Consider the following 26,225-nt stretch of genomic DNA (forward strand, 5'->3'; position numbering starts at 1 on the left):
GATTAATTTATAGCAGCCTATTTAGAGACTATTTAAGGGGGGTTCAGCCACCCTATTTTCTGTCTCAGCCTCCCTTGAATTTTTTTTTTATACATCCAGTTAAAGATGAATTCCTACCCAGTATATATTTTGTAGAAAAGTCATGGTCTTGGTATTAATTGGGACGCACGTACATCCTCATTGACTTACCACACTCCACCTGTATCTATGAAGTCATCACTGAAGCAGAAGCTTTGATACCCTCGTCCCCACAAAACAAAAGTGTTTAATGTGGTTCAGTTTCCCATTTTTCTTTCCCTGGTTGTTTGCAGCATTTCCCTTTTTCTTGCTGTAAATAGAACATCTAAATAAACTATTAATGAGCATAAACACCAATACAAAATTCATCTGACACATGCATTCATCATGCGTGGGTGTCACCAAAGGAGAGTTTCCCTTCCGCAAAGAGACTAGACTTCCACATGTTTCCGGTGATGGGGGGATCTGAGTGAAAATTTGCCATCAATGACTCATTCCCTGAGGTATTGGGACAGACCTTGGGCATCTGGAATAACTGAATGAGGAGTTAACTGAAAGTTTTTTTTTTTCTTCCCCAGATAATCTGGTAGAAAAAACTTCCAGGGCAAAGGAAAGGTAACAAGGGATGATGATGCAAATAAGGGTTTTGGATGTGCCCCATTTACCTCAGAGGTCGGAAGTTGGGGCTGGTAATGATGTCACACCCAAGTTAACCGCATTCCAGTTCAATTAGTCCTGTGGCCGTTTCAAAAAGCTTAGCTGGACAACTTGTTGGATTTAAGGTACCCCAGTTTAAATGGCTTTTATCTTCATTCAGTTACATTTATCCCCCCACTGTATTTTCAATGATAGATTCTTTTTCATGCTGCAATTTCAGCATATTTTTCATGCTGCTATTATCCATAACAAATTTTGTCCGAAAATAAAATTACTGGAATGGAAACTGAATAAAATAAAATGAAAATTAGTCCATTAAATAAAAATGAAAATGATTAAATGCTTATTAAACCATTGGTGACACTAAATAAAACTAAACAGAAATTCAGACTGAATACAAATATGATTTTTTTTTTTTTTTTGAAAAGGCAAAACTATAATAACCTTAGTTGGGCGTCGCTAGACCCCTTTTACTGGGACACATGCCCCAGTATTGATCTGCTCTACCCCAGCAAACTCACACATTCAAATTTTAACAAGCTCCTTTATTTGGCTGTGGATTCATTTACATCGATAATGTGGAAGAATGAGAAATCCTCCATTTCATTTTCCCTTCCTGAACACAATTTGACAGACAAAGAAAATTCCTGACACTTCTCTCAGAAGATAAGATTTCTTTCATTTGCAGAGAATCCCCACCCCAAAAGTGAACCCCTGGACAAAGTCAGTGGAACTTGAAATTGGAACTTATATACCTTAAATCTATAGGTCTAGGGACATCCCATTCCATTCTATTGGTGGGTTTGTTCACGTCTTCATCTCATGGTGCCTTCGTGATCTCATGTCTTGCATCCTTTACTTTGCACAACACGTTTTACGGCTCCAGTCATCTCGACGCCTTGAGATCCTGCACCACCCCACCTGCTTAGCATGCCATCCTTGGGACTCCTATAGTCTCCTCAGTCGCTTAGGACACTAAGACTGAACATTACTGACTCATGAATCATTAACACATAATTAATACAATCAGCCTTAAACACACTTATTACAATCATATTCCAGAATCATAATTTCCTTAAATGAAAAGCAATCAGCTAATATATATGCATTTAAACAGCCTATAGGCTTATTAAGCACTTTCTCTAGTTCTTCCTGCAGCTCAGCTTGCCCAGGGCAGATGTTTTCTTCTCATCTGGCAAGACTGCTGAGGAGGCTTCTCTATCCTGGCAAGGTAGCCGGCAAACTCCCCCTGAACCCGCAGCTTAAGCATAGCACAAGGATAGTATATTCAGACATTGATCTTCTTGCCGAAGGCCTAAAACACAAGTGAATCCCCCACCCAGGCTACCCCACACCTATTTTCCTCAGAAATCCTTTCACAATAATAAGAAGAAAAGAATGGATTTTCTGTTTCCCAATTCACACAAAATACAAGATGTTTCCAGTTCTCTCAGGTAATTGATTTAATGATCACTGATTCTGATTGGGCACAGAGGTTTCACACCTGGCTCACAGGTAAAGGAGGTCTGGAAAATTAGCAGTATTTGGCCCATGAGGAACATGATTTGAACGGCCCTGCTGTAGATGTATTGATTCAAGTTTGACATCACAGACTTGTGTGGCAGAAAAAAATATACTGAAGTAGCCAAAAGGCTCAGCATGATCTCAGAATAGAGAACACAAGCTATGTTGTCATTTTGTAGGCAAATTGCATCTTTCAACATCCAATTCCCTCTCAAATTTCTTGAGCTGAAAAAGTTTGGAGCCCTTGCTTTACTTCATTTACCACTCACCACTTTATTAACTATTTTCAAAATTATAAACACTGCTGTTTTACATTAAATGCCATGTTACCTTTGCATTATAGGAGACTGGAGACTTTGCTCCTGTGTGGATCGTTTTGATTTTTGTAGCCCTCGTTGTTGATCCATGCACTAAGGGTGTTGAAATCTGCATTTGTCATGACACCCCTGCCTTGAAGTTGGTTGTGCCATGTCTGCAGCAACTGTTGAGATTGATCCTTAAACTTGTTTTCATAAATGGTTTTAATTTCTGGGCAGTTTTGGAAGTTGTTGAAGTTCTTAGCACTATTTAAATCGGATCGGACCATCCCACCAAGGATGGTCAGTTTGAAGGTGTCCACAACATTATCATTGCTTATGGCAGCAGCTAACTCCGTCCTAAAGTATTTTGACTTTGTACTGGGAAACTCACGATGTATTTCTCGTGGCACACAAACAACCGGAAGTTGAAGGCCATGATATTTTTTCACATCAGGAATCAGACGGGTATTTAGCGGAGATGAGGCTGTTGCCACTCCAAGCATGGCTTCAGCTAATTTGCTATTCTGGTTCAAGTTTCTAGCTTTCAAAATACTACTCACTGGTGGTTGGTGATCTGCATTGATGTATTGTCCAATACCTGGATTTTGAATTGCATATTTTTTCCAATCCTTGTATAATACTATTTTTCCAACCTCATTCTCGAGCATTACTTCTTTCAGTTTTCTTTTTGGTGCAGCTCCCTCTGCCATGTACCAATCCCCTCCTCTGATTGCTTCTGTCCACTCTTTGCGCTTGATGAAAGGCTCCCATTGGACCGGGTGTCTCAGGAGAGTGTTGGCCTCCGTTAATCGGAGGCGGGTCGCGTCCAAAGCGATCTCTTTATCACTGGCCTCTGGTTTCATGCCTCTTGCTAATGCGTGAAACAGGCAGCTCTTGCCCTCGCTGGTGACACTCACTGTCTGGTTATTGATGCGCACATCATAATGACCATCTGGAAATTGAGCACTCTTTGGTCTATAGATCAGTGTCACAGTTTGAGTGGCAGGTTTAGTACTTGGGTTCAGCTCCTGCATTTTGGTAAGCTTGCCATGGCTGTCCGGTGTTAGGATGACAACCTTAGTGCCGGTGGTTTCAGACAGGACTCTGATGTCGAGAAGCGTACCTGCCGTTGTGGGGTTCCTGATGTTTTCAGCATGTGACTGTGAGCATTTACCTGACTCTCCTGCAAGCTTGTGTTTCGAATTCGGGTCTCCTGGCATATATGCAATGTATCTGTTGTTTTGTCCAGCTCTGAGTTTTTCCTCTGTTCTATCACTCTTTAAGCCTGTTCTTACATAATGGTCAATGATGTCATTTGCTTGGCCTTGCACAAGAGAAACAAGGTGACTGGAGAACTTCTGGTGGAAAACTTCTACCAAAGCATCGGCTAACAAATCACTGATGGTGTCGCCTAAATCCTGTTTGAATTCTTTCAGCATTTCAGTTTTTGAAGCAGACAGTTCATTTTGCTCCACTTTCTCTGAGGAACCTTTTTTGTCTTTAAATTTGTTCAGCTCTTCCTGAAAGTTTGAGAGAAACTTTTTTGAGAGTTTGACCACTGTACTGATGGCATCTGCTGCCAGTGTCCCCATGTGGATGGCTTGGATGGCTGTCAGAATTCCACGTGTTTTGCCTTTGGCCTCTGATTTAGCTCTGCCAATCACTGTGGAGATGGATGAGTTTAGCTTATTCTGCCAGCTGAGGTCTGCATAGAATGGCTGTAATGCAGTTTTGCTTAACTCTCTGAAGATGTTCAGAAGTTTGCTCTTTCTATTCTTGTCTTGCAGAAGATCAGAAAATTGTTCTTTACCGTCAAGGTGTGAGAGTATAATAGAGTCTACCAATGCAGACAAGGGCTCTTTTTCCATGTTGGATTTCACACTATCAGCAATTCCTTTTTTCACCTCATTTTTAATGGCATCTAGTATTTTTTTAAGTAATGCCTCTTCTGCCTGCCCAAGTCCATAGGTAGCAATTTCTTCCACCATTCTTTTTGCAGTGTGCATCATTGCATTCTTCATATTTGTCTTTGCAACAACACTAAGGCCATCTTTAGCCTGTCTGGAGAGAAACTTTGGCATCGACTTCAGTTCTTTGCCAAATCTATTAATCAACAGTTTAGAAGCTTTGAAGCCCTTTGCAATCAGCTTTCCAACTCCAAACCCAATGAGTGATACACCAATAGAAATGGCTTTTTCTATAGCCCATGATTTCCAACTGAATTCTCCTGTCACCATGGACTCGATGCCATAGATGCAGTCTGATATTCCTTCGGTGATCAACCCCATGCCGACTTGAGCTAATGTTCCAAATGTAAATGCAGTGAGCAGTGCCCCTCCAATAATCTGCAGAACTCCAAGACAGAACACCAGGAAAGCCTCCCATGGAAAACGAGGTTCTTCTTCCACAGAAAAGACATATTCCAGACCTTGACTGTACAGATTATCGGCCTCCACTTGGAGATCTTCATCAGCACTCGGGACCAGGGAGAACATGGGTGCTTTATTGGCTTTGGCTTCCCTTCCTCTTTCTTTTATCTCCTCCAGCTTTTTGATAGCCTCACTAATGTTTTTGTCAAAAGAACCAAACATGCTGCACTTAGTTGTTAACTGTTTTTCAAGGCTGGATGAGTTATTCTTGACTGAGGCAGCAGCAGAGGACATTTTTATAAACTGCAGGCAGACCATACATTCCAAACCAAGGTACTTCAGAGACTTCTGTGCTTTCATGAGATCATCTCTGGCCATAGTGAGATAATCTCCCTTCTGCTGATTTATAGTGCAATATGCATGACTGTAAAAAGCTATGGCTGCCCAACATTCATCTTGGTCCATAGCTTTTTCAAATAGCTTGGTGCTGATATCCCATTGTTTTTTATCCAGTGCGATATTCCCAAACTTGATGTAGTGGTAAATGCTAGAACACGGTGAAGTCTGACTTTGAGACTGACTTTTCGCCTCAGACAAATCATCCTTCAGGCTGTTTTCCAATTCAGTCCTTTTCAGCTGGTCAATTTCTTCTGATTTGGTTTGTAACCAAATCCCCCAGAACTCATTCATGATAGCGACAATAGCTTTTCTTTCATCTGGATCTGTGTTCTTGTGAATATCCTGAAGGGTCTTGCAGTATTCTGAAAACAGGTCCTCCCGCAGTTTCATCTCCACGACATCATTCATCATGACCTTTACCTTTTCTGCTGCAAGTCTGTCCCTTGTCTTCTTTGCCTCCTCCAGAGAAGATACTCTCCTGAAGGACTCCTGCAGATGATCACTGGTCATGATTACCTGAGCAGATCCAGGTTTACCTTTGCGTGCAGTTCGGCCAAATGCCTGGAGTTCCACTCTTGTGTTCTCAGAAAGGAAGGAGAGGATCACAAATAATCCACCACTATGGTTCACCTGTTTGGAGACTTTTATGTCTGTGCCACGTCCAGCGAGGTTTGTGGCAACAATGACATCACCTGGTTCCAGTTCCTTGTCAATTTTGCTCAAGCTGTCTTTGTCACTGCGGCAGTAGAGAATGATTTCACCTGGGATGATGCTCTTCAGCTCTTCATAGATCTCTTTGGCTCTGTTGATAGTTTCACAGATCACCAAGGCTGCTCTTCCACCTCTGTATGAATTTGGGGAAATCTGAGCCATGACCTCATGTTTTATTTCAGATTTCCACTCTTCAGCTGAAGTCTTCATAGTACCTTTGACCTCAAATAGTTTCTTCCGGTTGTAAGTCGGCATTTTGCAGGCTGCGAGATTTGGATAGAGGTTCTGTAAAAACAGCATGTCTGTTTCACTCCCGAGTGTCCCTGTCGTTCCATATATTTTCCCATCGTATTGTTCAAAAAAGGAAATGTTAGAAATGTAATTTGTCACTGTTGAAATCGTGCTGAGTTTGATTTGGTGTTTAATTTCAACAAACTGCTGTAGACCATCTCCCCATTTCTTATTCAGTTCTATAATACCGGTAGATCTGAAATCCACTGGACAGACACTGTCGTTTTCTACAACATATTCTCGTCCTTGCCTCAGTCTCTTTGCTATAAAGGCATTCTGAACCCACACTGATACTTTCTTCTCTATCAGATTTCTCAAGAATCCAGGGATGTTGATTTTGTCTTTATCAGTTGTACCTGGAATGTATTGAATCTTCTCCAAGATCATTTCTGCAATGGGTTTGATTACAGTTTCTTCAGAATCATAGAGTGAACAACACAAGCCATCCTCCAAAACAAGAAATGTTAGGTTTGGAACATCCTGGTTGTTGTACATGCTGGACTTTCTAAGACAGAGCAATCCATTGTCATCTAAAGTGTACACAGTAAAATCATAGGGGACATAGTGCTCAAGTTTTTGGAAAAATTCTACCACTGCATCCTGACTTAGAGTTTTCAGTTTCCTGAGAAGGTCGTCTTTTTCACTTTTGAGGATATCCTCTGCAACTCCTTTTGGAACAATCTCTGATTCTTCAGCAATATGTAAAATATCCAAGGGGTCATTAATTTCAGTTCCTTCTGTGTCAATTGAGTCAAATATGGCTTTGAAGAATGAAGCAGGGGGACCCTGTATGAAAGTGTGGTGTCCTGTTGACAGGAAACCATACTGGCTGACATGGCCCCAGATCATGGCCAGAATACTGTTGAGGTGCTGCATGGAGACCATGGGGCTGGACAGGTAGGTCAGCTGCACTCCCTGATCCAGGAGCAGTGAGTCCACTTCATCGATTATGATGCACTGATAGCTGCGATCCAGCCTGACATCCTTCATCTCAAATATCTGACGAAGGTGATCTGCAGCGAAGGTTTCAATTGTTCCATAGATCACGTCCTTCTGGTAGCATATTTTTCTATCTTTATCTTTGGTTTTATTTGTGTTTGTGTCAGCTGTGATGCCAAAGTATGAGTAGAAGTTGGTCCATTCTTTTGCATCTCTTTCACATAACACAGAAGAGCTGGACACCACATCTACTTTTTCACCCCTAAGTGCACGCAGCACTGCAAACATTGCTATGACACAAGACTTCCCTTCTCCAGTTCCCATCTCCAGGAGCTTTCCAGTGTCAGACAAGGCCAAGAGGCACCAGCTTATCATTTGAGTGGCCCTGGGCCACCACTTCCCTTCAGCATTGCATAGGTGTACAGCATTGCATAAGACTGCCAGGATCTCCTGAAGGGCTTCCGTGTCTGTGCTATGACTCAGACTCCGGGCTTTCTGCACATCTTTGTGGTTTTCAATCTCACCAGATTCAATCAGGTTTTTAACAGTCTTTACTATAGAGTATGATTTCTCCAGTGTTTGTTCATCAATGTTTTTTATTTGCCGTACTTCATCAAAAAGACAGTCAAGGCTTTTCTCTTTTTCATCTCTGAAGCTCTTTTCTAAATGCTGGATCAGATTCTCAATTTCAGATGAGTTCAAAAGCGTAAGGAGAGACTGGTTCTTCATATCTGTCCACTCAGAAGACACCTGATATGTTTCCATCAGATGTAAAATCTTCATGATAGAATTACAATCTTCATCGTGATAGTGGTCAGTTAATGCTTCAAGAAGGCTTAAGGCTTGTACTGGTGACCAAAATTGTTGTGCTACAAGATTTGACACCATCTGGAAGAGTTCTTTGGTTTGTTCATTTGAGGCTTGGATTTGCTCTGCACAGGCAAATAAACTCTCCAAACACAATTTGCCTACCTGCAATGCTGTGTTTTTCTTACTTTCTGTTTCTCCAGTAAACACTTTAAGAAGATCCTCAAGAATGGTCAGCACGTAGGCCTCGTTAGAAGGCAAGTCTTTTCCTGTAAGTTTTTGTGAGATGGTTATGATTTTATTGTCGGCTTCTGTGTGATTTAAACTCTTGTGAAGCATCTGAAAAAGAGCCTTAATAAAACTGTGTCTCAGTTCCATATCCTCACTGTGAAACTGACCCATGAGGCTTTGCAGGGTCTCAACAGCAAACACCAGGGCATCATTTTCCTTGAGCTTTGAAAGTTCCATATTATGGGAAGCAGAAAGACATCTATCTTCAATGATAAATCCTCGGCTACGATGAGGCTTCCCAGTTACCATCACCTCTACACCATACTGAAAGTAATCAGAGACAAAGTCATCCATGGTACCGTACACAATGTCTGCTTCATAGACATCCCACTGTGATGCATCCATTTTCTTTTTGTTTGTGTCATGAGAAATTCCAAGGTGCTTGTAGAAGTCAGACCACTCCTTGGTTTGCTCCTGTGCATGAACTTCAGAGCTTAGCACAATGTCCAGCTTGTTTCCCATGCAGACTTGTGTGGCTGCAAACATGGCTGTAATGCAGGGGTCCTCTTCCACACCAACCCATTCTGGTGTTCTGCTCTTCTCAGTCAGCACCAACACACACCACCTGAGCATCTGCTGCACTGTGGGCCACCTGCCTTTTGTGTCAAAAACTGCTTTGCAGAGCTGAGACAGAAAGCTCTGGATGTTATCGCCACTCAGGTTTGCACATTTAAAGGAATCTTTCACAAATGGTTCATCTTTTGGGGGATTTTCAGAATATTGTAGGACACCACTGATAATGTTTTTTATCATATCAATTACAGAATCATCTAAATTACTGGACATTTTTAATTCTGGTAAAGCTGACTCTAGACTGCTCTCATCTTGCTTTCTGAGAGTCTTTTGGAAATACAGTTGGAATCTCTCAGGGCCAACGAAGTTCAGAGTCTGGATTAAAGAGTATCCAGAGTCATCCCTCCACTCTGATGATATGTCATACACCTGCACCAACATGAGCACTTCAGTTATTGCAGTGTCCTCTGCATATTTCTGAGACAGAGCTTTGAGCAGAGTCACAGCCTCTGCTGGGGTCCATTGGTCCGTTTGTACAAGTCTGAGGAGCATTTCAGTGGATTCTGAGTGGCTTTTCTTACCATTTAGATGTGTGAGTCTGAATAGGAGAAGCTTCAAGCACTGGATTTCCATCTTTAAAATAAACACGGAGGCTCTTCCAACCACATTCTGTAGTGATGACGTGAGGGTGCCGAGGAATTCTGTAAGAAAGAAATTTTCAGTGGAAAGGTCCTCCTCAGCCCATCGTTTGGCTATGAGAGCTGCATCAGTATCACAGCTGCCATGGTCAGTGAAGAAGTGCATCAGGTTCAGGTATAGGGCTTGAGTCAGCAGGAGACTCTCAGAAGTATTGCATGCTGATTGGCTGATGATCTCCACCAGGGACTGCATCTGATTGGAGATGTTTTGCAGGGAAAGTCCATCAAATATCTCCAGAGTCAGGGCACACATTTCCGTGAGGAGCACTTGAGCGTGCTGCAGAGTGCTATGGGATGGAGGAGCATTGATCCATTCATAAAACAGCAGTTTGTCCAGGGCTGACAGTATGTTCCCCAGCTGATCAGCAGTCAGCTTAGTGAGCTGGAGGTTTGGAAGTGGGATGCTGCATTTTGATGAAATGCTTACTAGAAGGTCGTTGCTGTCCCTGCATGATTCATAATTTGCCTCAAACTCATCCAGATGGCTTATTAGAACATCTAGCTTGGACTTCTGTTCTTTTGAAATGTTGCTGCTCATTTGTTTTTCATACTGTTCTTGAGCTTGCTGGTGTGATTCTTCAAGCCTTTGATTCAGCTCTTCTCGTCTCTTATTCTCTTCAGCCTTTTTTGCCCTTTGCTGTTCTTCTTTCATCTTTTGCTCCTCTTCTCTTCTCCTCTCCTCCTCTCTCTTTCTTTCCTCTTCTCTCTTCTCCTCTCCTCCTCTCTCTTTCTTTCCTCTTCTCTTCTCCTCTCCTCCTCTCTCTTTCTCTCCTCTTCTCTCCTCCTCTCCTCCTCTTTCATTTTTTCTTGATCTTCGATTTGCTTATAAAAGCATCGTTTACACTCATATAAATTATTGTAGCCAACTGGTCTGTAGTATTCTCCTCCATTGAAGACATGTACATGCCGCCCATGAATAGTACTTTGGTAGAAATCTGAGAAGGATTTGCATGGAGGCAGGACATTATTACACTTACAGCATCTCAGCCGGTTGCCCATGTTACTTTCTGATGGCGCGTTCCCCATTTTTAATGAATTCCTTAGTAGCTTAATGTGCTCCTTCAAGTGCAGCCTGTTTTCCTGAAAGATGAAAGATACAAATGATGTAATGACTTATAAGAAGAGTTTCAGTTTTTTGGATAAAAGCTATGAATTTTAATGACATTATAGCTGTCATTATATGAAACATCTGACATTTAGCAGACATTTACCCAGAGCACCTTGCACAGTTTACATTTCTACAAACTTCCTTCACACATTTATACAGCTGGATATTTACTGAACCAACTGGGCTTAAAAGACTCACTGAAGGATTGAATAGCAGAGACATATCTCAGGACTGATCTAGCAATCATGACCAGCTTCTTAAATGAATGCCTGTAGGATCACACATGCACATATCACAGAGCTTAAATTCCAGGTGGCCTGAGACAAGGCCTAGCCTGGTACGAGAGGTACACATTGGCCTAGGCACCAAAGGGGGGTTAATGACCCCACACACACAAACACACTTAAACATACACACACACACACACACAGATAACAAGGGAGGCCAGCACTCCAACTTTTATTGCCCAAAGATTTAGGGACCTACAGACAGCAGAGTGGACCTCAAGGACAGGGGTCCCTCGACTTGGCACACAACCCCCTCCACATACACTCTGCCTTACATATCATTCACCCAACAGACCAACACCCTAAAGAAAGCTTCATTTAAGTTTGGCTTTTGTATACCCTGTATATTGATTTATTCATGACTACTAGTCTTAATATACAGATAGGTTATGTTTGTATGTGTCCTTAGACAATCTCAGTGTTTTGTGTGCCACCCTTATAACCATGTTCACAGAGTATCACCTATTTTACCCCTTTACACTTGAACACTTATATAAATTTGAATAAATAAATAGGTATAGCTACCACTGCATATATGTTCTCATGGTTATACCAGAAAAATCTTGAAAATTGAATAGTCTAACCAGGTATCTTAGTGTGCCCTAACTTTCAGAGATTCTTCTTTCTTTGTTTAACAAACCCCCCCCCCCTCCCCCTTTTCTTCCACATTCCTCGGTGGCCCTTATCTGATCTTTGTGGCCTGTTAGCAAGCTCTTTGTGTTCTACCATGCTATATTAAAAGAACTGAATTAAGGTGTACATTATCCATTCTGGAGAAGTTCAATTGGGATAAGCCACACCAACCAAAATATGTTGTTCCCAGATGTGCAACTTAAATTGGTATTACCACAAACTAACGACCAAGCCTATATAAGGATAAGATGTGCTGTTTGAATGTGAATATGTCATGTAATGTCTGTACAATCTACCCAAAGTGTAACATCTGTTGAGGTGCAACCCAAAACACCTATACTGTATACTAGGGGTGGGTATTGGCAAGGACCTCACGATACGATACATATCACAATACATGGCTCACGATACGATTAAATCACGATATATTGTGATGCTATACATATTGCGATATATTGCAATAATCTACAGTTCACTGAAAATGTAAAAATAGAGCTGAAATGCAAGTTGCTGTGTATGATCTGGGTGGTCTTAATGAATCACATTACATAAATAATTCAGCCAAAACAACATAACTCAATTGAACTTTAACTTTATTGTCTTTGCATTTTATGACACTGAACTAGTGGAAACTAAGAAAAATCATGGATTTGATCAACTGGTCTCTCAACGCAATTGACACCATCTTCTCGACGAGAAGCCCAGGTTCGGGGGAACCTGACTGTCCTGCAGGAACGTACGCAGCTGGCTACAGGATGGACGGATGGGAGAAGTGGAGGGTCGTGTGTCTGGCAGCTCTTTCCGTGGAGGACATGGAAGATATCTACCTATTCGGAACCATGATTACAGGTCTGATGCTGATTGGATTAGGCATTGCCCTGGTTTATCGAAGATTGAAGAAAACGGTGACAGCCGCTCAAAGCCCCACTAGGCTGTCCGGGATTGGCAGAGCTGTTGGCACTCAGACTGTGACAATAGATTGCAAATTGGATAACATCACTGTGACTATTGACCGCAGATTTGATAACATCACGGAGAAGCTCACGGCTCTGCAAAGGATTTTGGATGGCGGAGACCAGCGTGGACATTAGAGGAGCTGCGAAATTACAGCTTCTTGCCCGAAAACCCGAACAAACCTATTCTGTCTGCTTTTGGCTCCCCCCTAATCAGCACTGGCCTTGGCCAAGGCCGCTGCTGAATTAACAACTCCCCCGGAAGAACAAGGCAGTGAGACTCTCTTGCATTCCTCTCCCCCAATCCCAAGGACACCTGGATACACACACACATATACATACGTACAGATATGCACTCACCGCACCCTCCCCCCATCCCACGCCTTCGCCGCTTCATACCCCCAGCGTGAACAGGCGGGTCTGTGACCGGCGCTGGACTTCGCTGCAGGACCGGATGGCTGTTTGTCTATGCTGGACTACCTCCACCTCCTCATTCCCCTCCCCTGTTGCAAGTCACGACTTTTTATGTTGTAAGGTGTAGTGACTATGTGCTTATGTTGCTGAGGTGTTTTTTCTGTTCCTACATTGTTCTCCCTACTGGAGTACAGTCTGGGGGCTGTTTTTTAATTCTCCTCCTCTCTCCTCATGTAATTCTGCTTTCTCTGTTCTTCCTACAGTATATCCCCTGTCTTCCTGACCTGTCTACCCCCTATAATGTGATGTTTGTATGTGTATGGTCGAGTTGATGGCCAGTTTTTCGCTGGTACTTGTGACTAGTGACATAGTGTATTGCAACATCAATAAAGGGTTTTCATCATCATCATCATCATCATCATCATCATTTTACAAGATTTTACAGGACACATTTTTGTTATACGTTTTTGCATTGTTCCCACATTAACCATATTACTTTATTAGCCATTGCGCCTATCCGCTACCTTAATGATAACATCCGGCTAACGTGTTTGTTGGCTAACTGCTTATAGATAAATGGCTAATGTTAAGGTGTGCGGCGGCCAAGTTAACATTTTTGATAAGTGTTTAATAGTTCAGTGTTGCTGGAACACGACCTCGCGAAATTTCTTATAAAGACCTGGATGTCGGTCTTTAGGATGCTTCGCCAGGTTCAACGTGCTACTTGACTTCGTCGCCACATCTCTGTAGCACTGTTTGCTTAGAGGCTTATTGACATCCTTAGCCTTTCCATGCTCCTCTGCAAAATAATTCCAAACCGCACTTTTTCTTTTAAATAAAGCAGCTTGCAAAGTGCCTTAAACTGCAGAATATGCCATGATCGGCCAACTCGGTATGTGTATGTTAACCAGCGCGAGTGCGTTCAGTGGCTATTAAGAGGCGGGGAGGGGCTGCGCGAGTGTGTGCGTGTGTGCGTGCACTCGCGCCTGTATGGTGCTGTGTGAAGTGTGGTGAATGAGCCGAAAACTGCACTGTTGGTATCGATAATGGTGAAAATGAATATCTAATCAGATACTTATTTTTAATATCGATTAGTATCTGAGAATCATTTTTTTTTGACAATTCCAGTGTCAGCTATAGCTGGCATTTCTGATCTTTCGCTGTACATTTTTAGCGGTGCAGCAGTGAAAAGGTCCCCCTTTCAACAAAACATGGGAAATCAGTTGCCAATCCTCATTAATGTGGTGAGAGGTGATCGTAACGTAAGATTCAGTGGCTCGCGAAGTCTAGCAATCGCACGTAAGTGCCACTCGTGCTGCAGAAAGAAGACATTTTTTTACAACTTGCGTTACCTCCTCGTACTGTCAGGGTCAGCCCGTGTTGTGGTCCGTCTGTGTCCCTTCCCCGTTTGGCCAGCAGGTGTCGCTGGTCATCCCGTTCTTTGTGTTAGTCTTTGTTCTTCCCTGTTATGTGTTTGGTCATATGGCTCAATGTGTTGAGCATCCAGTTGTATGTACCCTTCTGTCCTGTGTTCGAGTCCCACCTCCTCTGTCTTTGTATTTTGCTCCCTAGTGTTTCATTTGAGTTTTTCTAGTTCCTGTATCTGGTGACGTTGTATTTGGTTTTGTTCCTTGTGCCCCTGCTTGTGTCTTTACCTTTTCTGTAATTCCCCAGTGTTAGTTTCTGATTCCTTGGTTAGTTCTTAGTTTCCCTGTTTAGTTCCTTTTGAGTTATTAGTTTCACCTGTGCCCTGTTTCCCTGGTCTTTGTTAATTAGCCTCACCTGTCCTGTGTTAGTCTCGTTACCCCTTTAGTATTTTAGTTCCTACTTCTGTTCAGTTCCCCAGTGGTTCATTGTGTGTGTGTTGTTGTTGTTGTTGTTGTTGTTGTTGTTGTTGTTGTTGTTGTTGTTGTTGTTGTTGTTGTTGTTGTTGTTGTTGATGATTGTGTTTCATAGTTGATGTTAGATGTGTATCCGGTTTTTGTTACTTAATCCCTTTTTAGTTTTTGACCCCTTGTTGTCTTTTTGGTTTTGTTTTGTTTGTACTGTTTTCTGTTTTGTTTAATAAACCCCGTATTTTTTAATTCTCGGAGCCGCCAGTGGGTCGTCCGCCCCTTTTTGTGCCTGATGCCTCGCTCCCGTGCCCGAGCCGCCCGCAATCATGACACGTACACCCTGGGCACAGCTACCTCTGTAATGTTTTCGCGTTGGGATCATATAGCGTGGCTCCAGGGTGTTCCCAAAATGTCTGGTTGTATTTTGCATGATACTCCCGGAAATATCGATTGATATAGTATATCATGAAAGGAAATATCGGGATATGTTGATGTATCTTTTTTTGCACAGCCCTACTGTATACTGATGTGTGTCAGTAACATACATAATATAAGCAATTGTTAATTAATTAATACAGATGGTATGAGGTGTGAACCGCTAGGCTGGTATGGCATGTTTGGTATCAAACTAATGGAAAATCACTACTGATTCCAAATCTGGTCAGTTGTTACCATAAAAGTGTATGTATCAAAAGTTACACCAGCTTAATGAAAATCATCAGTAAAGGGGAATCAGTCTGGTCATAAATCCCAAAAGGATTGCCACAGACCCCCTCCGAAAACCCACCAAATGGATGGTCAGCCATAGGTCCAGGAGTCGAATTCCTGGTCATCCCTATTCATGAACTTTAGACTATAAAACCTGGAACCTCAGAACAAAGCCAGGGGGGAGCAGCAGAAAAACATCAGCCCGAAGAGAGGCAGAGAACCTCACAAGAAGCCCTCCAGTGAAGGCCCAGCTGGAAAGAGAACTGCAACCAAGACAAAGCTTCACAAGGAGAGAGAATCCAAGGGGCTCCACTCCACTGCTCCAAACACCGCGCCTTCCTGAGTGCCATCATCCCGTCAGCTCATCAGCCTCTGCAACCAACTGCCAAGACCCCCCCCCCCCACTCTGCAACCAAGTAAACCAACTTCCTTTCATTCTAACAATCTAATGTAAGCTGTTCTGTTAACCTGCTATATGACTTTAGGGTCCTGTTTCCACAAACTGGGCTTGCTTTGCAGAACAGTATTTCCCTTTTTAAGGTTACTCATTTAAATCCGGTCATTGCATTTCCATAATTACATTGTTTGTTTCTATTCTGTTATTTCGTGCTTGTTTGTGTTAAGTGTAATGTCTGTCTTATGTTAGTTGTAGTGTTATATATGCATAAATATTATATATGCAGGAATAAATGCATGTTTGTTACATGACTTCAGCCTCCGTTCATTGAGTGCTAATGTAACAAAGTTGTTTTGATATCTATAATTACTCAAAAAATTTTATACTTATTAAAATCCTGGTAGTTATGAGTAGGAGAGTGAATACGAATTCCCAGAAGGCCTTGCTTCATGACGCCTCTCACGGGCAGGGGCGCCGTAAGGGGGAGGAATGCTAGGACGATTCCAAGGGCCCCTGAGTGACAGGGGCCCTAAAAAATTAGGAAAATAACTGGATTGGTTTGGACTGGGGGGCCTAATATGATAAGCTTTCATGGGGCCCAAAATCTCTAGCAACGCCCCTGCTCACGGGTATAAAAGGGGCATGACGCGTTTCCTCTTCCTCTTTTTCCTTTGTCTCTTCGGGGAAGAGGTAACTTGGCTCTCATTAACCCAATTTATAGGAAAATAATTTTATTATTATATAAATACCTGCTATATAATAATTAATACATATCATTCTTAATATATATTACCCTGATTTTGATGTATTTTTCTTTTCATGTCGCGGCACACATGAGCAGTGGGCGAGCTGCCGCGTGTTGGGGCTGATTGGTGTGGGTTCTTCCTGCTCGTTACCACAATAAAAGGACGTCGGATCCCGAGTCCAGCAAAGGCCACGCGGTGTCGACTCACTCTTTCCCGCACCCACACACCACAAGAAAAAAAGTACACAACGCAGAAAGAGGATCTTAAAGAGGACACGCTTGGCACGATCAGGCCATAAACAGAGACCCAAACGAGACCGGTTACACTCACAATAGTCCCTGCGATCTAGCTACACGCGCTGAAACCTCAAACTCGCCTGAAATAGCGCGAGACTCTCTCTCATCGGCCGTGAGGGGAGCTTAGCTACCGATCGTGTACATTACCTGGTGAGGCAGCTCGCTGGACGAGCCTTCTAACCCGGGTTAATAAGCGATACTGGTAATTACTGAATCCAATTTAAGTCTCGCATTAACAGACTTACGGGGATACCTCAATTGAGTTTGGAGGAGCCGACCATTCTGCATAACAATTGGTTAATAATCAGCATTAAATAATTAATTAAAATTTTATTCATTTCAAAACATATTGGTGGAGATATTAAAATTTACCTGAGCTAATAATTCCTACATGCCATAGACCACATTTAAATCACTATGTGTGGCTATGGGCACATTTTGTTATGTCATGTGGTCTATTTTATTTTGTCCAAGCAGCTTTGTAAAATCAAAATTGAGAACAGGACTGCTTTGTTTTGCCACTGGTATGAATGTTGAGATTTCTTACAAAACATGTTGCTTTACATTACATTAAGGGTCTAGCTATTTTGCTGCTGCAGTAAACAAGACCAACACAAAAACACAAAAAATATTGAGCATGAATAAAGAAAGTTAAAGAGATGATATATAATACCATAGTTTGAGCACATTAAGAGTAATTTGTCTGAAAATGTTCAAAAGAAGGACAACTATATTGGTTCCATGTAGGAAATTTAATTTAGGAAGAAAGAAGATTCTCTAGTCAGGATAAATGGAGATGGGGTTAGCGAAAGAAGGTTAGGGGTTGGCTGATAAGGGGATGTGCATTTTCAGGTTAATATCAATCATCAGATGAGACAATCAGGCAGGACTCACATGCACGCACTGGAGGTGACAACGGAGATGCTTTTCTTTCACTTTGAATGGGGTGATGTCATGCTTTGCCAAACTGAATTGTAGGCCCGTTGTTTTGCTTTGCTTGTGTTGCCTGCGACAGAAAGTTGAGAGAAGTTCAACCTTCCAAGTCCTAGCTAAAAAAAATTAGACTATGCAAATGTCCCAGTGCAAGCACTAGTCAATCACATCATGTCCTGAGCAAGAAGCAATGTGATTGGTTGTTGTCACCATGAAGATCACACCAGACATGCTCTCCATCAAGCATTAATGCAGTACATACGTGTGAGTCCTGTGTCAGTGTGCTGGATAAGTCAGCACAATAAACATCCATAAACATAAATGTGTTTAACAGTAGTGCATTCATTCTTGAGTGGCATGGCACGAAAGCCAATTTAGACTTTGGGCCAGAAGTTTTGGTTATGGTGTTACATCTTACAATTTAAGTGAGGTTGGACACCCGCAAAACACTGACAGCCATAGAAGTTGTTTATGTGGAAGAAGCAGGCAAGAGGTGTTGACGAATCAATGAGACTTTCTGCTGTGATTCCAAAGAACTAAGGCAATGAGTTCGAAGGGAGTGGATGAAATGTCAGTCAAGTCTGACATGTCACAAGCTAATATCAATTATTCCCATGATAATAGGAATCTTATGGCGTTCACAGAAACTTGGCTCATTTATCCGGATATGGAGTCGACTTTGGCTATCAGCAGCTTTATGACTTCTTTCCTGCTGGATCGGGACAGGGAGGCGATTGAGAAATCACTGGAAGGTGGGGTCTGTTTGTATATTAACTGCAGATAGCATTGTAATGTTACTGTGCATGAGAGATTGTGCCTTCCTGACACTGACATTAAGGTCATTTTACTTCCCAAAGCGAGTTTCCTCAAATATTATATTAAGAGACTTCAGATATTGTAATCTCAAGAAACCTTTGCCTGGCTTTTCTCAATAAGTCACCTGTCCAACACGCTGTAATAAAATGCCTGATGCATGTTATGGCGCCATAAAGGGAGCATACATGTCTATTTATCAAGTTAATCAAAATGACCACTTGAGTTCATTGCTGAGTTCATTGAAAACAAATTTCTCAACAATCTTAGCCATAAACAGACAATTTGAGACAGGTCTGCAGTTGTTTAACACAGAGGCATCCAGTGTTAACCAATTAATATGTTTGCATCAATGACTTAATTATCTTGAGGTAATCAGTGTTCTAAAAAAAATTAGTACACTTAACTAATTTGGGTTTACATTGTACAGCAACTGTCTCTGCGTTCATGGTTGGTGACTTAGCTATGGCATCCTTAAGCTGAGTACTAGTATCATCATTTATGTACCTTTTCTTAACAAAAACAGAACTTGTTTGAGCATCTGGAGTTTTTAAGAAGTCAAAAAATACACAAAACAGGAAATGTCAAGAGCGAGCTTTAGAACTAATTAGACACAAAGTATGGCCTTGAGTGTGCTCCTTCACGTACTGAGAGAACCCAAAAGAGTCAAGTAGTGCCAAAAGTTCTTTAATGTCCATGTTGTCATCTATGTAGATGTTAAAATCCTTGGTTATGATAACCAAGGATGAACAATACTTGGTTATGATAATGAACAATAGTTCAGCAAACTCTTGGAGGTTTGAAAATGGTTACCCTTCAATATTTGAATTCCATCTCCAAGAGTGATCTATTCGCACTGGTGTGCATTTTAAATAAAGCAGCTTCTCACCCTCCTTCCTTATCAGGTCAGAATGCATCCATAACACTGAAGTCTACTTGTGCTGATTCCTTAAGCAATAGCACCACTGCCATCTACTCACCATGTCTCAGTAAGAAAGAAAAATCTACTTTATAGGATATTATAATGTCATTAACTAAGATCAATTTGTTAGCTAAAGATCTGGCATTAAGTAGAGCTATATTTGTAAAGAAGAGATGCTTTGTAGAGATGATTTAAGAGTGTAAAAGCAGCCTACCTGCCTTGCTGGAGAGACACTGCTGCTAGACCGGAGAGCAAGCAAAGTGAAACAGACTGACTGTATCTGATATCAGCGGAGATCAGAAGTGAAAGTTGCACATGCAGCGAAATTCATACAGGTACTTTCAGAGGAGGACATTGGATTAATCCAGGCCACCAAAGTAAAGTGGGTGCTGTCCGTTTATGTGCGTGTGTATGCTGTGGTGGTAAAGTCCGATCTGAAGAGTCTCGGGAAAGATTGGAGAAAAGCGTTATGGACAGATAAATGTAAGTTTGAGGTTCACATCATAAAGAGAAACATTTCTGAGGCATAGACCAAATGAAAAGGTGCTGGAGGAGACCTTCACACCATGGAATGTCAATAAAATGCAGTGACTTATAGCTGAAATAACCACCAACAACACAAAGTGTTTCCCCTACAGCAGTACAATGAGCCAGAGCACAGTTCCAAACTATACAAGAACTGTTTAGGGAAGAAACAGTCAGCTGGTACTCCATCTATAATCAAGTGACCATTACCCTATTGAGCTGTTGTGGGGTTAGCTTGACCATATGGTGCCTAAGATGTGCCCATTGTGGGAGGAAAATTGTTATGGGACTGAGAAAAGGTGCTTAGTGGGATTATTGTCATGTTTTAGGCTTTAGTTTGTTTTTGTGTTGTTAGGGGTTGTGTACATGCTTCCAAAGAGCTCATTGAAAAAACATGCTGAAATAGCAAGGTCATGAAGAGAGCAAGAAGCTGAAGAATAGGGAAAGTCTGGTGGAAGGAGGAACTTGCAGTTTTGCCTTGAATAAATAATCTAATGGGTTTAGGTTGAGTTTGAGAATGCTGCAAAGACAGACTTAAGTTGCAATATGATAAGCTGTGCTAATGCAGAAGATTTTGTGTGCATAAGGCGACATATATGCTTGAGATGACAATGAAGAAGCAATATTAAATTGTGGGGTTTCTAAAATTGAATAAAGGGCTGGTCTCCTGACTAACTGTGAGTAGGGAAATGAAAGGTCAGGCAGTGCAAAATGTACTGTGGTAAGAACGTACATTGAAGGGGGCCACGTAATCGTGAGGCGAGGTTATAACTGATGTGCGTTTTCATAGGTGATGTGCTTTTTGAAGAAATAACCAATAATCTGTATGCTTTTTGGTAACCTGGAGCAAAGTGTATAAACTTCTGTTTTCCTTTGTTCAATGTATCACCACTTTGGTACGGGGACACTATTTGTTTTTTCTGCTTACTAAAGAAAGTTTACCTTACAGAGTATCACTTTGAATTATTTTCAAATCACAAATCACATTACTTTTGCTGAATAGGTTTTAGTTTTTGAGATAATGGACATCCATGAAAATAATGCATTCCCCAATGCGACTTGTGTGTGATAACAAATGCAATAGCTTTTGCACTGTCTTTTGACTCTTTAACAGTAATGAAACGAATAATGAAGCATTATAGGAGTGTCTGAAAATAAAATGAATCAATGTGCATGTTTGCATGTTCATTTATTGCTGTTGTTACTGTGGTGGTGAATATTTAATCAGATTAAATCTGCCAAGTCCTTCCAAAGGTCCTTCCTGTCTGGTATTTAGCCAGAAATTGTTGAAATGCTCGTGATACGGCCATGAAAAAATGTAGTTTGGCCAGAAGAAGGGGATCCATTCGGGCTTCACAAATGCAGTCAAAATAAGATGCCCCTGGCTTTTTCACCTATTTTGACTTCACCAAGTCCACATACTTCACAATAGAAGGCCAGACTTCCAATGTCCGTTCGACAGCTGGCAAATTTTCGAGCCACCGATGGCCACAGAAAGGTAGAGGGAATCTTGAGGATGATGTTGCAGCTGTGAAGTCCTCTCTTCTGGCTGGTGCAGCGTGGAAAAGAAAATGTAGTGCTTTGAGCACTTTCTCCACCATCCACACTTCACAACCAGTCTTGAATGAGTTGTGAAGGGTATGTAGGCCACAACTTCCTACAATTACTAACTGTGTCCCAGCAAATTGCTCACCACAGTGTGAATGTCATCATTGGACGTATAGGAGTGATGTCGGCTAACCGTTTGCAAAGCCCATAACACTTCTGTTTTCAGTGTGTCGGTTAAGGAGAATGCACTGATGACGTTGCTTGTCGTGGGATCCGGAGACACTGCCAAAGCAGGTGTAGGCCAATCTGTAGAGGTTGTACTTGCAGGACTGGCAAACAACTGAATGGGGACAGTTGTTGTCTGACTGTCGACAAAACACTTGTGCTTCTCTCCCCTGATATGTCAGTCGATGGCTTTAGAGCCCATTGTTGCCAGTTTGATGACTTTTTTACAAAGGTCGCATCAGTGGTCGCTTCGTAGACATTAGTCGTCTTTTTCAACCAGCCACAGTACTTTTTTTTTTTAAGCATTGACATTAATAACAATTAATAACTAATTAATATTGTATTATTTAATCAAATCATACATAACTTTTTCCTGTCACTGTTAGATATTTAAAAAAAAATTGTATGATATTAGACTGTTTATTTACTTGTTGTAACTAAAATAAAAATATTCTTCCAATTCTGAATGTTTTTCAAACGTGTTGCATTAATCAATTAATAAACTATTAAATATCTCAGAAACTAGAGCCAATCTGGCAAAACCGAAGTCATATTCTTAATCAGCACCATAAACTTAATATAAAACCGTTCAGACATCGTTGGCACGAAAATCACTGTATACCAGTGTTATATACGCTATATGCATGCTGTCTTTGTATATTAAACAAAATACTTTTTATATATTTCTTCTGATCTTTTTTGTATTTGTTCTTCCAAAAAGATCACAATTAATAATACCAAAGAAGTGCTCCAGCTGGTTTGGCACTTTTGGTACTAGTATTCAACTGGAAGTCAATGGAAAAGGAAAAGTACCAACAGTACTGTACCAATAGTATGGTACTTGGTGCAGTGGAAAAGTGTAATTTATTGCAATTGGAAACTGTATCTCAACAGCAACATTCCTGACTTGTGGTGTCCCCCTGGGGTTGATCTAAGGGCCTTTATTGTTCAACTTTTATATGCTCCAATTAAGATAAATCATTAAATTCAGTAAGATTAATTTTCGTAGCTATGCTAATAACGGCCAAATTAATTGATCCCTCTCACCCGCTGTTATGGTCTCCATTGTGTCACGGTCGGTGCTGACTGACCCTGGCCTTTGTGTCTCTTCCCCGTTTGGCCAGCAGGCACCTCTGGTCATCCTGCTCCCCCCCACCTCTGACTCATAGCCACTCTTACCTATTTTGTTTATTGGTTTTCTGTGTTACCTAGGGTTTGTTATCAGTTATCTTTGCTTCCCTGTTCTGCTTTGCCCTGCCTGTGTCCTGTTTGATTTTGGTTTCGCTTGTATATGTTATTTCTTTGTCTTTCATAGTGTAGTCAGCCCAGTTATGTTCCCTGGTTTCTAGTGCTGTGTGGTTAATGTTTCCTTGTTTGGATATTTGTTAAAGTTCCTTAGTTCTGTGGGCATTTATTGTAAGTTTCTCCACCTATTGCTTGTCGCAGTGCCTCTGTTGATTGGTTGTTTTGGTCATGTTCCACACATGCCCCCTCATTAGCTCAATTGTCTGTGTGTATTTAAGTGCCTGCCCTGTTCTGTTCTTGAGTCTGTCACTGCATATGTCACTGCTTGCTGTTACTTTGCTTATTTTCTAGCCTGTTGCCAGTGTTTTCTTAGTTCCTTTGCTGTGGTTACTTCCTGGTCTTAAGTTTAGTCTTTATTGTTTCCCATTTGTTTTCATCCCTCATGGTCCCTTTATTTTTGTGGTTTTCCCCAGTATGTGTGATAAAACCCTCTTGTCTTGGAGCTACACCATGGATCGTCACCTTCTTTTCACCTGCACCATGCCCACCCATGATAGAATAATAAACAGATTAAACAAAAACGTTTTTAGAATTGGATGTATCCAATATATTTGCCTTTTTCTTTTCACTTGTTTGCTCAAGATAAACATGAAAAACTCATCACTACTTACAGTGCTCGTAGCTTGTTTGACAATTTCATTTGGTACAGGCACTTTTCTCAATCAGTTGCAAAAATTTCACATCTTGTTCGGTGTGAAAATTTTTGATCTATCATACTCGCATCCGAATATTTCATCCAGTGAGAACGTCCTAATGACCTTTGAAGGACTCCAAAAAAATGTCTAGGGGACATTCAAGCGCACATTCGGAGGATGTCCTGGGGACTCTTTTTGTGTTAGCTGGGGCTACGTTGGTTGTTATCATAACCCTATACATAAATCCTTAGCAGTAAACTGATAAGGGTGCTCTATGGGACAATATGCTTGTCTATCTCCCACAGGATTTTGAGTGCAGTTTTCAATTAGTCCTTCATTGAACCCTGACATAGAATCAACAGGGAGAACAGCAGCTCTGGACTTAAAAAAAAATTATAAGGGAATCAACTACATACTATATGAGTTGTGTGCCTACCTGGATTAGGCTGGAAAGTACTTTCATACCTCGTTTCCACCAACACAGAGCCGGTTCTGGTGCCTTTTGAGAACCTGCCACGTTTTCTTCCAGTTTCATAAAAGAACAGAATGGAAACGTTACCTAGGCAGAAGTCAGAGTAAATTAAAGGTTCATATGTTTTCTGTTTTTTTTATTTATTTTGATCTGTTTCGTATTTTAAGTTTGACTCATTGCGCTCTGTCTCTATTGCCCGTATCCGCTTTTGTATACTTAAAGGTTCCCCTATCTGTGTGAGTGAGTTTATTCTCGTTCTCTGTTTTATCACTATCCTTTTAATGATTGCACATTAAGAGTCTGCTAAAAATTTAACTTTGCTGTCTGGCTCATGAGCTCTTTGCCACCTGAGCGCCACAATGTTTTTTTTTTTTTTTTTTTTTAAATGTTCAAAATTTATTATTAAAACTGGCCAGCAAATTGATTTTTTGTTTTCCACAGAATAAAAAACACAATGCAAGTATTATTCCTTTGATAAACTGGCAAGATGTTTCACTGCCAACACTGGCAATATTAGACAAACTATAGTGATTATGGATTTAATTTTTGGGTTATGTACACAGTACACAGTAGCTCACCTGCCAGCTCTTTGCCACCTGAGCGCCACAATGTTTTTTTTTTTTTTTTTTTTTAAATGTTCAAAATTTATTATTAAAACTGGCCAGCAAATTGATTTTTTGTTTTCCACAGAATAAAAAACACAATGCAAGTATTATTCCTTTGATAAACTGGCAAGATGTTTCACTGCCAACACTGGCAATATTAGACAAACTATAGTGATTATGGATTTAATTTTTGGGTTATGTACACAGTAGCTCACCCCACTTTCACTGACAGTATGGTTCCAAATTCTGAGACCAGCTTTTCTGTGGTGCCATGCTAGAGACGTTTTTCTGACTCAGGGCCAAGTTTTTGCAGTGGAAATGCAGGGAACTAATGTTGGTGGAAACAAGGTATAAGTTTCAGTTATTGCTAAGCAATGCTGCATTATGTTAATTAAAGTAGAATTTCAATGGTAATTTGATTACTGAGTTTAGTTCATTCTAGTCATGGACCCAGGTCTTGTATGACACAGTATGAAACAATCACATAAACCCATGTACAAGCTGATTTCAGATTTCTTTTTTCATAGGGTTACCATATTTGGTGAAAAAGATGAAGAGGATGCATACAGTGATCAGAATGGTAATGAGTTTTCATGATCACTAACCAATCAGGTAGTGCATCTCTCATGAATATTAATGAGCTTTCCCTAACCACCCTGTAAAACAAAAATTTGCATCCGGGGAAGCCTGGACATATGGTAACCTTACAGTTAACTCTCGTTTTACGATCCACACACAATTGACACAATATACGTGTATATAAGTCTTTTTCAACAGATGTTGTAAAATGCTAAGCTACAGTTTGTTAAGCTTCAAGCAAACGACGCAATTCACTATTAATAAAAAAACAAAAATAAAGTGTCAAAGTGCCAATTGTTTCCAGAAGTTGACATCACTCATGAGCAACATGACACGTACAGATGTGCATATCATTTAATTTTTAAAGTAGACGTGTGCACAAGCCTTGCAAACACTGTGCGACGATAATGAGTGGCAGCTGTATATTGAAAATTGATCCCTTTTTCTTCATTTGGTACTGCACTGTAAATTGCAACATTGAGTCAAATGGATTGCAGCACTAAATCCGGACAAACCACCGATTTATGAAAATCCACCCAGATGCCTGAACAGGGGCCCAAAAAGAGGACGTATCCGGGGAAACCTGGACGTATGGTAACCCTAATTTTTCAGCAGACTATCCCTTTAAGAGAGTGGTTAGTCTCAGACTAGTCTTAATGTGTGCTTTAGAAACCACCTCATAACTGCCATAATAAAAGATAAGATAAGGAAACTTTGTCATTGTACTGTATAGGGTATACAACAAAATCTGGAATGATAGGGAAAAAAGA

General features: G+C 41.1%; 1 long non-coding RNA gene across 1 annotated transcript; it reads right to left on the reverse strand.

The window, feature by feature from the left end:
* Positions 1–1,234: 1,234 nt before the first annotated feature.
* Positions 1,235–19,857, reverse strand: LOC140581137 (uncharacterized). Its single transcript, XR_011984178.1, has 3 exons — positions 19,776–19,857; positions 17,788–17,899; positions 1,235–10,596 (listed from the first exon to the last, which is right to left on the reverse strand). It is a non-coding gene; the product is annotated as an uncharacterized lncRNA (long non-coding RNA).
* Positions 19,858–26,225: the final 6,368 nt, after the last annotated feature.

This window comes from Paramormyrops kingsleyae, chromosome 19 (assembly GCF_048594095.1).
Source record: "Paramormyrops kingsleyae isolate MSU_618 chromosome 19, PKINGS_0.4, whole genome shotgun sequence".
NCBI classification, from domain to species: domain Eukaryota; kingdom Metazoa; phylum Chordata; class Actinopteri; order Osteoglossiformes; family Mormyridae; genus Paramormyrops; species Paramormyrops kingsleyae.